The sequence below is a fragment of the Bos indicus genome, chromosome 12 (genome assembly GCF_029378745.1).
Source record: "Bos indicus isolate NIAB-ARS_2022 breed Sahiwal x Tharparkar chromosome 12, NIAB-ARS_B.indTharparkar_mat_pri_1.0, whole genome shotgun sequence".
Taxonomy (NCBI): Eukaryota; Metazoa; Chordata; class Mammalia; order Artiodactyla; family Bovidae; genus Bos; species Bos indicus.
This window is the reverse complement of record NC_091771.1, coordinates 81,168,214-81,182,228: the sequence shown is the minus strand read 5'-3', so window position 1 is coordinate 81,182,228 and position 14,015 is coordinate 81,168,214. Positions and strand designations below refer to the sequence as shown.

The 14,015-nt window shown below is 37.4% G+C and overlaps 1 protein-coding gene across 3 annotated transcripts in view; it reads left to right on the top strand.

Moving 5' to 3' along the window:
- The window catches only part of FGF14 (fibroblast growth factor 14), a 634,217-nt gene that overhangs the window by 473,943 nt on the left and 146,259 nt on the right, over positions 1–14,015 (top strand). Inside the window, exon 1 of one of the 3 annotated variants that reach the window (XM_070800453.1) lies at positions 8,044–8,242. The exons of the other annotated variants lie outside the window; for them this stretch is intronic. The gene's annotated coding sequence lies outside the window, so the exon portion shown is untranslated. Of the gene's footprint in view, positions 1–8,043; positions 8,243–14,015 lie in introns of those variants that run through there. 3 annotated transcript variants of the gene reach the window in all.

Here is a 14,015-nt window from a genome sequence, read left to right as displayed (position 1 = left end):
AGATTTATGACCAAAAGTTTCAATGCTTCTTTAAACAAAAGCTAGAACTGTATTTTTTTTAAGCCACTCCTTGTCACAGATAGAAATTGAAGTTACCGGCTCTTAGAATCAAGAAGGCAAATTTCTGAGCAGGATCAGAGAGGAAGTTCTAAGGTAGATAAATTATAGAACTATAAGAGAAGAGACTTCCTGATGAGGAGTTTGGGGACAATGATGTTTTCAGACCAGTGTTGAAGCTGTTTAAGAAAATGGACTTTAATTTTTCACTTTAGCCTAGAGCCCTGTCCAGCCAGACACGACTGAAGTGACTTAGCAACAACTGCCCAGCAAACCTGGGTATTATAAGACCAACTGGATTGTTTTGAACCTTGTTGTTCCATGGAAGGTCACGTTATCATGATTTAACCTGTTTGCTTCTCCCCTAATTTCATCTGAATATCTTTTAGAACCCAGTTTTAACCAGCTCTAGAGCTCCAATTCTGCCATCTATTTGAGTAAATAAGCACAGTTCTTCTAGATAGGATTATTTTGATATGAACGATGATGAAAACTTAGTGTGTTTTCTTTAAATGTAAACCAGTGGATTATTTTATAAATATGAACAATAAATGTTCTGAATCATATGAGTCATGAAGAAAGGTTTGCTTTACACTTGTGAATGTTAGGATGGGGGTAAACTTTTTACCAGTGAAAAAGACATCTGAGCTGTCTATTTCAACATTTGCAACCCTGGATGCTCCCTTGACATTCGTGAGTTTGCAGTGATATGCAAGCCTCAGTGATCTGCAAGAAAAATATATTTGAGGGCACTTTTGCTACCTTATTTTTGATGGAAGAATGGAAAAGAAATAGAATAGAAGGAAGGTTCATCAGGACCTTTTCTTTTATCCTTATATATTTTCTATATAAAGACATATATTCTTTAGTGAAGAAAATGTAGATAAACCCTTTGAGTATTAGAAAGGAATCATTTTTAATTTAAGCAAAATAAATGTTGAAACTATATTGTGTAAATTGTATATTAATATATAATTACATGGTTATATACTACTAAATATAACTATACACAATTCTTATTTAATTAAATATTTCTTTAGGAAATATTTTTAAGCATGTTTACCTTTTCCTCCTGTACTCATTCTTTGCATAGGAACTGACCCAAGGAAATTTTAAAATTCTGATTTCTTGATTTAAAGATATAACTTTAATGTGTGACAATTTATCATTTTATTTGAAAATTCTTAATTTGGTGAATGGTCATTGAATCTTTATAATGCGTCAAGTCCTGTTCTAGGACTTGTGTAGTGTTGAAAAGAGCAGACGATTCTTCTTGTATCATAGAGCTTATAGACGTGAGAGAAAAAGTCACTGCAAGGTAGCAAGGAACAAGTTAATAAGAAATTACAAAACTCGAGGTCCTGAAATGCACAAAGAGGGCTGAAGCAGAGAACCACGGGGCAAGGGTAGGGGGAAGGGGGCCCTAGTCAGAGCCAAGAGACAGGGTGGGAGACACTGAGAGCTACAGGTTGAAGGCTACCATCTGAGAAAGGGTGCAGAGGTCTAAAGAACAATGTGTGTGAAGCCCCTGAAGTGGGGATAATCTTAGCCTGTTGGGAGAAGGAGAGAAGGTGTAGAAACTTCAGGTATACTGCCATTTCACATTACATCTATTTTGTCTGCAGTTTGCTTTTTGACGCAGAAATGCAAATACATTTGACATGTTTGCCAACAAATAAAGAACAGCTTGATATTTTGTCTTTTGGGGAAAAGTAATATACGTATCTTAGATGTAGATTTTTTTCTTCTTTTTAATCCTCCTTTAAGTAGTAATTTATTTAATATAAAAAGTATGACACATTATTATTTTACCCCTTTTGGGTCAAGCCTTACCCCCCAACTCTGATCACCTCCTGACCCCATAGAAGATGGTTTTTTCACCAGTTGAGTTGCTCCTGTAAAGGATGGAAATTTGCTAGATGGCTTAGTGGTCATGGTGGGCACCACACTCTATCTTATCTTCCAGGCTCATCTCCCTCCACCCTTAACTCTTTGGACTCCAAACATCATTCATGGTTCAACCACATGGTTTCAAATCTCTGCACTTTAGTTTGTGCTTCACTCGGCACAGAATCTCTCCCTTCACCTGTTGAAATGATGCCCCTTTCTTAAAGCTTGGAAAAAATGCCAACTTCCCTAAGAAGTCTTCCCTCATTGCTGAGAAGTAAAAAGAACTCATTTTATACCTCATGATTGTTGTTTATGCCCAATAATAATTAATCCAGCACACATATTCAGTAGCTTGTAGTAGGGAGCAGTGTCTCTGTTTTTTGTATTCCTGGACTTTCAAATCTTGGCAGTGTGTCTGCCATGCCCTGGGTACTTGTCACTGCCCTTAAATTGAATTGAAATGGGGAATGTCAATATGTCCAAAGCTGAAAAAGTGTTTTTGGACCACGGTACTCTAACTAGACTATTTTAGAAGTAAATATACTTTTCAAAATTTTATATCTTTTTTTTTTTTTTTACTTTCCCTAAGAGTACACATATAGTCTATCTTTTTTTTAAGGGATTGGAGTGTGATTACATATTTGCAAGTTATTCTCAAGAATGCAAGAAAATAACCAACCTCACTTTAAGGCTTAATTAGTTTATGAAAATAGATACTTAGAATATCTGTTGACAGCTAAAAAAAGAAGGCACAAGGAAACCAACAATTTGCATCTAGTTTTATTATTTGGAATCTCAAAAACAAAAAAAAGGAAAACTGAAATAGAACCTACCTGTGATGATATATATGAACATTATATTCTAAAAGTGTTACATTTTTGTTATCAGTTTTTAAACCAAAGAAGAACTTTCATTTTTGTAGGATAATAACTTTTCAAAATCTTTGGTATAGCTAATGCAATTGTGTTTTGAAATCTTCTATATTTCATTTTTTGGCTGTTTTCATAGGAGCAATGATATCATGTGTAATGTATTTATATGTTTAATCAGTAATTATGTGGGTTTCTCACTAACAGATTTTACCTAACATAAATTACAGGATATCATAAGAAACAAGGAATGAAAAATGAGCTACTGAAAATTTGTTTTCAACGTATTCTGTCATATATATACACACCTATATATACATTTCTTTGCGACACTGTGATAATGAAACCCATCAGCTATCCTAACAAAAGAGAAGTGGTCTTTCTTCTTACACGGTACTGTGTAAGGAAAGCCAAACACACCCTTTCAGAAAAAAATCAACAGAAAAGAGTTGTTTCAGCAGAAGTCCACCATCGCGTCTTACTGCTTCTGAGCCATCACCATTGAAAAGAAAAAGACAGCCTACTTATTTGGGCTCTTTAGGTCAAAATAAGGAAGGAGTATTTTTCTCCCAAAAGATCATCCTGTTTTACTTTTGAAAGTATATTTTTTTTTACTTTTCTAGAATGATGTCTGTGGGAGTCTTCCTATCTATCTTTTGATAATACCTGTTGCTAACTTTGATAAGCAGAGTTTTATTACTTCTTAGTTTTATTAAGGCTAGACAAAAATTATACATTTTCTATCTTTAATGAGGGCTATTCTGTCAAATGCAGGGTTTCTACGTGAGAGATATTATGGGGATATTAGTGAATTGGTACATAAAACAATTTGAAAGATTATTTTTTTTAATTGACCTTACTTCCTTATGTATATTTTCTGTGACTTGTTATGATTTCAGACATTCTACATTTGCTGAAAGCTTCTGAAAAAAGATTAATACCACTGTGGTGCAAAAAATTAGTGTTGTAATATATAAAGTATAAGATAGCAGAGTAGGCCAGGTAAGATGCACGTTAGGTTAAGTAAGTAAGATGGTTTCCTTTGGGTTAGGTTAGATTCATTGCTTGAGTTGAGTTTACATATATTGAGAAAATAGTACTATTAACTGATAAAGAAATCCTTTGACATATCTTCAAATACAGGATTTCAGAAGCACCAATTCTCCTCCACTCCCCTGACTAGGTTACCATTATCAGCTACAGATTTCAGTTTATATTTCAGATTAGTAGAATCACTAGTGCAGCTGTTCTACATTTAGCTCCTAAATTCTGGTTTTTTCTGTTAGCAATTTTAGTCTATACAATGTTCCTATAAGAAAGTCATTTTAAAATAGACATGAACCTCCCCTCTCTTCAATGTAGAAAGGATATCTTCTAAATTTTATTTCCTTACTTTTAAATCATGGCAGACATTGAAAGGGAGTTGTAAATGAATTATATTTCAATCTGATTTATCACTTTGTTCTGAAATCTAGGTTTCTTTCTAGATATAGTTTATATTAATTTCTCTCCAAATGGTCAGGAATTTTAGTCAAAAAGAACTATGATATTTAGATAGTACAGATTGTATATGATATTGTAAATATAGTCATTTTAGCACTCAAAGGCTAAAAACATAATAATGGTAGATTCAAAAATATAAGAGACCATTTTAGGGAGTTTGATGCAATTGAAAGTCAACCACACTATGTTGACATGACTAGAAAACTAATTTAATCGTTTTATCTACAATGATTCCAACGTTCAACTTAAGAAATAGCTATGATTTAATAATTTTATTTAAATGAATATGGTACCATTCCCTGTTTCCTAGGGCTGAAAGGCTAGCTGTAAGGCATGGTAGTAGGCATCTAGACACCTTTTATAAAAATCATTTTATGTTACCACTTTGTTGTTCAGGAAAAAAGATTCTTTTCATAAAGCTATATTGTGTAAAATATTTTTTTATGGAATATGGGTTTCACCCTATGTTTTTATACCTCTTTGACATCAGGTTTAATAGGGATCCGTATGCTATGATGACGGGCAGCAACCACTCAAAAGGCAGTGTCCCACCGGTGCCTGACATATAGCTAACACTCCACAGCATTTAATGAATGAATGAAAAATCCTGTATTTCTCAGAATTTATGAGTAGCAGTGGCATAGAGTGGCCGTTGAGATCAGTGAGCACATGGCAATGGCTGTAATTGACTGGAAACTTATTAACGCGTCACCAACCACCTATATGACACTCACAATGTCAGGCACTGCCCCTGAGTACCCCCTATCCTTGCAACAAGCAGATGTAGTAGGCACGCTATGTTATCCATTATTTGATGACACACTAAAATATTACCCAACCACCCATTTTACAAATAAGGTATCTGAAACCAAAGAAAAGGATGAGTAAGTTGTCCGGGTTCACATAACGTTAAGATATGGAGCTTGGATTAAAACCTAGGTTCCAGGGTGGCTCCACGGTCCCCTCTATTAACCAGTGCCCAATATCAGTTGTAAAAGACTCTGATGCTGGGAGGGATTGGGGGCAGGAGGAGAAGGGGACGACAGAGGATGAGATGGCTGGATGGCATCACTGACTCGATGGACATGAGTCTGAGTGAACTCTGGGAGTTGGTGATGGACAGGGAGGCCTGGCGTGCTGCGATTCATGGGGTCGCAAAGAGTCGGACATGACTGAGTGACTGATCTGATCTGATCTGATCTGAATATCAGTTGTCACATATTTGATTTCATTACTTCAATTAGTTGAGATTCATCACCATCTCAACGGAAACCAAGGCTCAAAGAATTTGTGTTTTGCCAAAAGACTTACAGGTAGCAAGTGACACAACCAAAATTCAAAAGCAAATTTGTCCTTCAATACTCCATCCTTCTCACCACTTTCCACTCTTTCAGTTCTCTATGGCATTAGCATTAATGGCAGACATTATTTCAAGGCACGTAGTAGATGTGTATCATATGTATCTGTTGAGTGGATGCATGTGAAGTGAAGGGAAGTGAATGTCACTCAGTCGTGTCCAGCTCTTTGCGACCCCATGGACTATACAGTCCATGGAATTCTCCAGGCCAGAATACTGGAGTGGGTAGCTTTTCCCTTCTCCATGAGATCTTTCCAACCCAGGGATCGAACCCAGGTCTCCCACATTGCAGGCAGATTCTTGACCAGCTCAGCCAGGAGGGAAGCCCTAAATGCATGTACTAATGTGTTATTAACTTTTTAAAACTGAGGGTGCAGGAAAGTTTGCCTGGAAGCAGAGATTTATTTGTGGGATTTGGGGAAAGAGACAAAAAAAAAAAAAAAAAAGCCATGTTTTACCAAGCCATTTTTGATATAGGAATGCAGCTTTGGTTTTTCCAGCAAGTCTTTGGAAGTGACATAAGTTGGTGTTATCTTCTTAATGAATTGCCACATTGACCTGAAATTCTGAAAAGGATTAATTAGGAGGGCTTTCACTAGCATGTAATGACTTTAATGTGAGGTCTTTCATTAACTTTTCATTGTCTCAGATAATATATTTTTTAATATTTCTTGTGTCTGTTAAGTTATATTCCATGATAAACTGAAGCAAACCACCAAGGTTATAGAGTCACAAATTAATCATGAAAATTTCAGACTGTTAGTAACACTGGTTCATTGTCCTTTTCTAATGAGTTCTTAGATCTTCTTCCTAATACCAATACCAGAAAAATGTAATGGAGTCAAGGCTAAAAATTGTTTGTAAATTGTATTATGGGCTTTATAACGATTGCACACATGTGAATATTTAAATCTGGTACTGCCTTGCAAGTCTCCCTGGAGAAGGAAATGGAAACCCACTCCAGCATTCTTGCCTGGAGAATCCCATGGACAGAGGAGCCTGGCAGGCTAAGATCTATGAGGTCGCAAGAAACAGACACAACTTAGCGACTAAACCACCATCACCACCACAGCCTTCGCAAGTCTAGTTATGTTATTTAGATACTTTTATTGACATATTATCTGACTCTTCTTTTCTTGTTATCTTGCTTGTTACATGGCAAAACTACGTGGTTAACCCAACTGCCCACCTACTTTGTGCCTGCGCCTACACGTCTGATTTTGGCTGAAGAGAAACACGCATATGCATGCGTTGGTTCTGCTTTAAGTTCATAGTCAGTAATATCAAGTGAGCTCTTGGTACATTTTAAAAAATCTATTTACACTTCAATAGATTATATTTCTTATCTTCTTTCTCTTCAAACATCTTAGACCTCCTCTCGTATCCTCTCCATCAACTGTGTTCTTACTTCTATTTTTCTGAGAAAATAGAAATAATTGAAAATAAATTTCCATATACTCCACAGATGCTTTTACAGATCTATCTGCTGATCTACCCACTTTCCCCCTTTTCCTGCTGAACTTGGGAATGAACTCTCAGTGTTCCTATTTAAGGTCAAGACCTCCACAAATCGAGGAACGGAACCTTTCCCCTACTTAGGGACAAAAATCCAATATTTTCCTCTCTCTTCTGCATCATGTAATTTCTATATCCTACTGTACGATTCTCATCAGCATGTAAATATACTACAATATAGTTTATCTTAGAATTTAATCTCCTGTTGATCATACATTCCTCTCTTGCTATTAAACCAACTATCTTTTATTGGCAAAACTTAAGGTAACTTTTTTTACATTTGTATTTTTGAATTTTTTAAATATCCTGTTAGTATGACAAAGGACTTCTAAGATAGGGGAAATGGTAAAAGTTTTATCTATTAAGAATTCAGGAATAAATTTATAGAGTTCTCTTATATCTTCTGGTTAGTTTCTCCAAGGGCTATGTAACCACTGGGTTCAGTGGTTACGTGAATATAGTATCTTTTCTCAGGAAACTCTTGACTGTTTGATGGACAGATGTTTTCTTCAGAATCCAACAATTTTCTCCCTTTTGAAAGGATCTTGAAAGTAGAATCTCATTGCTTAATGTCTTTTTATTCCAGCACATGCTTCATGGTAGCTCTTTAGATTTCTGTAAATAATTCCTGCCTAGCCTGGGCTACATTATGCCCTTTAAATATTTGTTCATGGCTTTTTATCCTCCTTACCATTTGGCCAGCTTACAATTGTTTAACTCTGTTAATCTTTCTGCATAAGTAAATGCCACCAGCAGCTTAATCGTTTCTGTACCTTCAATTGTTCACTGATTACCTCATCCTTATTCCAGTAAATCAGATCACTGCCGTTTGCATGAAGAAAATTTCATGCCGAGGCCAACCTTGCCATAGAGCGCACTGAACACATCTGCTGTCTCCCTTCTCTCTGGGAATGGGCTCAGACTTGAATGGAAGGATGGAGAGACTGAACAGATCTGTGCAAGGTAGAAGGATCTGTCTTGGCTTCCTACTGGACATATTAAAGGAAAACATAAGGAAACTAATCAAACCTTTTTACTGAACCTGCTGGAGGTAAGAGTGTTGTACATCCCATCTCTTATTTCTCCCAACCTCAGGATATAAGGAGCATTATTTTTATCTTCATTGATGAGAGAAAGTGAGGTAATTTTTTCCGGGGACTTCTACTTGGCAGAAGGATTAACATCTTATGGGGGAAAAAAAATCCCGAATAAGCTTTTTGGACAACCCAAATATTTGCATGCTGATCTGACTGATACAGGGTGTACATTTTTAAAATGAACTCAGTGGACCTCAAATAATCGTAGAATCTTCACTATATTCCAGTATCTTACTAGATCCATCCTCAGGCTGAGCTAGAACATCGAGCACAAGGTTCGCTCCACTCTTACTGGTTCCCCATGTTCTCTCCTGGGGGTTCCAGCCACACTGCAACCAACAGTGTTGCAACAGGGTAACCCCCTCCCTCAGAAGTGTGTCCCAAGCCCTGACACATGGGGTCTTTGCAACCCCATGGACTATAGCACACAGGCTTCCCTGTCTCTCACCGTCTCCTGGAGTTCACCCATGTTCATGTCCATTGAATTGGTGATCTCTGTGCTATACAGCAGGTTCTTATTAGTTACCTATTTTATATATAGTAGTGTGTGTGTGTGTGTGTGTGTGTGTATATATATATATCTCCACGTTTCTGTCCAATGCTTGGGACACTGGGCACCAAGCTGAACAGAAAGGCAGAGCCTGGATGGGTTCATTCCATAATCCTTTAGACTTCCCTTTTAGAGGCAGCCATTCCCTGGCAGTTCAGATGGTAAAGAACCTGCCTGCAGTGCAGGAGACCTGGGTTCAATCCCTGGGTCAGGAAGAGCCCCTGGAGAGGGGAATGGCTACCCACTTCAGAATGCTTTCCTGGAAAATCCCATAGACAGAGGAGCCTGGCAAGCTAGAGTTCGTGAAGTCTCAAAGAGTTGGAGACGACTAACCTAACACACACACCTCCTAGCTAGTGTGGTGATATAAACGTTTTCCTGGAAGGTTTGGAGTATTTTACATATGTCAGACTTTTATATACTTCATCCCCAGAACTTTGCAGTTTGGAAAGTTATAAAAGTAATAAAAGTTGTTGAAGTGTCAAGAATATGTGGTTAATAAGCAAACATTTCCTCTTCCCCTGCTACTGCTGCTGGGCTGATGCAATTTTTCTCCCATGAATGTAACCATTTTACTTTCTGGATTGTTCATGGTTGTAGGGTGAAATGAAACAGACTTTGAGGATAATAGTAAGTGCTTTTTGGCAGCATCTTTACACTAACAACTTAGTCTAGAGGTAAACATTGATGGCTCAGATGGTAAAGAATCTGCCTGCAGTGTGGGAGACCCAGGTTTGATCCCTGGGTCCCCTGGAGAAGGGAATAGCAACCCACTTCAGTATTCTTGCCTGGAGAATCCCCTGGACAGAGGAGCCTGGTGGGCTATAGTCCATGGGGTCAGAAAGAGTCGGACATGGGTGAGCAACCAACACTTTCACTTTTTTTTCACTTAAACTTCTCATATCTGCATGGGTTTTTCTTTTGCCCCATACGCATCCAGCCACCAGCCATACACAGCCCCGAGCTCCACACATCACACTGCCCTCCATGGTGTGGTTGGTGATGGAGAGCGTGTGGACTCAGACCCTGGGCCTTGGGGCTTCACTATACCTCTTCTGGCTGAGCAAACTCTGTCGATATACAGAGACCTCTATGCAAGGAGCAGGCCCGGCAAGTTGACTTGGGAGAATACCTTTTATTGGAGTATAGTTGATTTGCAATGTGGTGTTTCTTTCTGGTGTACAGCAAAGGGAATCAGTCTATACTCTTTTTTTAGATTCTTTCCCCATATAGTGGAGAAGGAAATGGCAATCCACTCTAGTATTCTTGCCTGGAGAATTCTGTGGACAAAGGAGCCTGGTGGGCTACAGTCTACGGGGTCACAAAGAGTGGGACATGACTAAGTGACTTGAACTTTCACTTTTCCCATAAAGGCCATTACTGACTATTGAGTAGACTTCTCTGTGCTGTTGCTGTTCAGCCAAAAAGTTGTGTCTGACTCTTTGCAACCCCACGGACCCTGAGACACAGGCTTCCCTGTCTCTCACCGTCTCCTGGAGTTCACCCATGTTCATGTCCATTGAATTGGTGATCTCTGTGCTATACAGCAGGTTCTTATTAGTTACCTATTTTATATATGGTAGTGTGCATATGTCAGTCCCCATCTCTCAACTTATCCCTCTTATCACCTAGTAACCATAATTTCTTTCTACACACATGAATTTATTTCTGTTCATTTGTACCCTGCTTTTTTTTGAGTCTACATGTAGATTGTATCATTTGATATTTGACTTTCTGTGTCTGACTTACTTTACTCAGTATGACAATCTCTTAGTCCATCCATGTAGCTGCAAATAGCATTATTTGGTCCTTTTCTATGGCTGAGTAATGTTCCTTTGCATATACGTACCACAACTTCTTTATCCATTCCTCTGTTGATGGATATTTATGTTGCTTCCATAGCCTGGCTATTGTAAATACTGCTGCTATGAACTTCAGAGTCTGTGGATACCTTTTTTTTTTTATTAAAAGCTTTTTTTACATATACATGTATCTGTTATTTTCCACATTCTTGTCCTGTTTGGGTTATTCCAGAACATTGAGCAGAGTCCCCTGTGCTATACAGTAAGTCCTTGTTGGTTATCTATTTTAAATATAGCAGTGTGTGCATGTCCATCCCAAACTCCCAAGCTATCCCTCCCCTGACTCTTCCCCATATTTGTCTTTGGAAGAGTACCTTTTAGCTTCAAGTTTGAGACAAGTTGTAGCTAAGGGCACTTTTATCAGCTCCTCCTTCCCTTTCTCTTTGTGTCCAATTGTGAAAGACAGAGAAAATATGTCACATGTATGAGTGTGTTTATGTGTAAATTAAAAGATTAATGTGAAGCTTGCTATGTGATACAGATATCACATGAGGTATAAAAACAAAGTACTAAGTGTGTTCAATTCCAAATATATATATATACACACTTAAATTCGATGTGCTTACACATGTGAATATGGAGACAAAATAAAAGAGAAACCTGCTTAAGTCTCTACTAAAAGTTAGTTTAATGCCTCCCAGTACTTCTAGAACTCAATTTTTCAAACATCTTTTTTGTTTTTCCATAACCAACCTCATTATATTTTTCTGGGATTGATATTTGCATAGAATTTTTTTTTATTCAAAGCTTTAATAAGACCCAGTAGGTACTAAGACAAAATCCATTTGAAAGGAATAAAGTTGCAATGAAGAAATTTCGAAGCAGTGACAAGCCTGTAAGTGATACATGTAACTGAAATGAATTCACACACACACACACACACACACACACACACACACACACACACACTCACTCACACCCATCTCACAACCATGTTCTGCAACTTAAATGGATTGTTATGGTGCCCATAGGGAATTTCATGGCAACCCACTCCAGTGTTCTTGCCTGGAGAACCCCAGGGACGGGGGAGCCTGGTGGGCTGCCGTCTATGGGGTCGCACAGAGTCGGACACGACTGAAGCGACTTAGCAGCAGCAGCAGGGAATTTCAATCTTCAGTTTTAAGTTCATTATATAAAATTGCACACATTTGTCAAGAGCAGCATACCTGGCCCCTAAATAGCAACTGTGAGAGAGTGAGGAAAGACAAACAGAAAATTGGAAAAAGTAATCTACATGGCAGCATTGGTTGGAATAGAAAAAAACAAGACCATTGGATTGTAGCCAGTTGGAATTGACTGCAGCACCTCCTTCTTTGGAGGAGAGGGAGAAACACTAAGTCAGTGAAATTCTCAATTTTAAGAAGCTGAATTAGTCAAACACAGGACTAAAGCTAATGGATTTGTATCAAAAGTGCTGGTTTTGAAAGTAGCGTAGACTCATGTATTTCTGATTAGCAATCAGCCAGGGAAACTTCAAGATTCTCAAAAACCATGACAGAGTTTGGAACAGGATAAACAGTCTTTGGTAAAAATCTCAGTAAATAGTAATTTTCCTAGTGAAGAAAGTAATTATAAGTCAAGAGGATTCCTTTGTGCTTCAGGGAGCTGGTTATTAGAGCTTGTATCCAAGGTGATTCCATTTAAAGAGTGCTTTATCCATGAGTGGCTTGATTAAACACACTGGTTTAATAGCTACTGTATCAATACTGGATGCGACATCCTGTTCATGCATATCCTGCTACTGGATTTCAAGTTGCAGCTAAGGAACTACTTGTCTTGTAATACTTGTCTTCTGGGTTTATGTTTGAGAAATATGTAAGTTCTATTAATTCAAAATATGCCTGTATATGATAAAGAAAGTCTTAAATGTAAACATTTACCATCAGAAAGCTAAAAGTGAGGACAGAATGAAAAAGGACAGAAAAGATAATAGAGAGAGAAAACCCTCTGAATGTAGAAGGTACAATCATCAAGCAGAGTCCTTAAGGCTGAGACTTGTATGCACTTACATGTATTCTCCTGGCAAAGTGGCTCTTTGTGTCTGGTCCTCTTTAAGCATTTGTTGCCTTGAGTAATTTAAGGGTGTTGCTGAAATAATAAATCTGAGATACCCCAATTGTTGCAAGTAAGTATAAAGCAACCAGTATCTTAACTTACCAAACTTTACCATTATCTACATTAAAATCATAGAAACTTGTAGACCACATTATGTCTAATTTTAAGTTAAAAAATGGAAATGTATGGATATTAGTCATTTTTCCTGGGTTATATAGTCTATACTATAGGAGCAGTAGGATTAAAACCCTATAGTTTTGGATTTCTACTGTAAGGTCTGCTCTTTTATCATATAGCTATCTTTCCCCCCAAAGTTTCTTGATAATGATTAAGAACAATGTACACAGGACATTCTTTCCAATTAGGGAATACTTGCAAGTTTCAGAACATTCTTCCTAACCAGGGTTGGAATTTACCCACTGGGATGTGAACAGGGGATGATGCTAAGAATTATGGCTTTACTTCATCTTCTCCCATCTTTTATTTCTCTTCCATGCTTCTATTTAATTATGGGCGATTCCAACTCCATTTTTTTTTTTCAGAAAGATTTTCTTTCATTGCTTCATAAATTTTGCAAGACAGTAAAATCCAGGTGACAACCCAACCGAATAAACGCTCTTCCCCAACTTTTGGGAAATGGTGTGCCTTGTGCTTTTGTCCATCTTAAGCTTTTGCTTTTACAAAAAGGCATTTGTTTTTCTACTGATTAAGAAATCCCCTCAGTATTTCTCATATAACAGTAGAGTAGAAGACATTAAAAACTCCTGGCGTTAAACACTTCCAAAGGCTTATTAAATGAACTTTAGATTGAAATGTATGTCATCTAATTCTATTTTATAAGTTTTATGGCAGTTTTTACGTTTAAAGCATATCTCAACTTTAGAATCAGTATTTTATGAAAGTATAATATACACATTGAAAAGTGCACAAATAGCATACAACTTAATGAATTTTCACAAGATGAATACTCTTGTATAAAGATCACTTGGATCGAGAATAAAGCAATGCCCTTGAAATTCCACACACATGCCTTTCCTGTTAGTAAACCCTAAACATAGGCGCTGTGTTGACTTCTAACACAATATAATAGCTTTCCCTGTTTCAAAACATAAAAACACAAACAGCATGTGCTTTTTGAGTCTGCCTCATTTTCCTTCACGTTATATTTGGAGATCTATTGTTATAATCACTGGGAGTCATTCATAGCATCTGTAGCAATGTCTCCCTTTGTTGTGATAAGGATAGTTTGTGCCTTTTCTC